The sequence below is a fragment of the Gastrolobium bilobum genome, unplaced genomic scaffold, assembly GCF_033153095.1.
Source record: "Gastrolobium bilobum isolate Gb01-03AN ecotype WA unplaced genomic scaffold, APGP_CSIRO_Gbil_v1 utg6518, whole genome shotgun sequence".
NCBI lineage: Eukaryota > Viridiplantae > Streptophyta > Magnoliopsida > Fabales > Fabaceae > Gastrolobium > Gastrolobium bilobum.
In genome coordinates this window covers 150991-151392 of record NW_026895694.1, presented here as the reverse complement: position 1 = coordinate 151392, position 402 = coordinate 150991, and the positions used below count along the sequence as shown (strand labels likewise).

Below are 402 nucleotides of genomic sequence, written 5' to 3'. Positions count from 1 at the left end.
AGAAAGATTAAATTGCTTAGTAACAGCATCTAATTGTTCTTGTTGTTTCTTGTGCATTTGCAACATTTGTTCATTTTGGGCTAAGATTGCATCATAGCCGTCGAGCTTCGTAATTCCTGCTCTTCTCTGTGCAACTGAGGCATTGTCAAATTCTTGAGAAGCTAAGGATTCCAACAATTCTAGCGCTTCCTCTGGAGTTTTTGTCTTCAGGAAGCCTCCTGCAGCATCATTTACCAGTGTTCTTGTGTTGGGCGTCATCCCTTGGAAAAAGATTCTTGCTTTCTCCTATGCTCCTATTCCATGTTGAGGACACTTCCTGAGTAATCCCTTAAATCGCTCCCAAGCCTCGTACAGAGATTCGCTTTCTTTTTGTTCAAAAGAGGTGATTTCTGCTTTGTGTCT

The 402-nt window shown here is 41.5% G+C and overlaps 1 non-coding gene across 1 annotated transcript; it reads left to right on the top strand.

Moving 5' to 3' along the window:
- The first annotated feature begins 295 nt into the window (after positions 1 to 295).
- Positions 296 to 402, top strand: LOC133291695 (small nucleolar RNA R71). The gene has a single exon (XR_009748829.1). It is a non-coding gene; the product is annotated as a small nucleolar RNA R71 (small nucleolar RNA).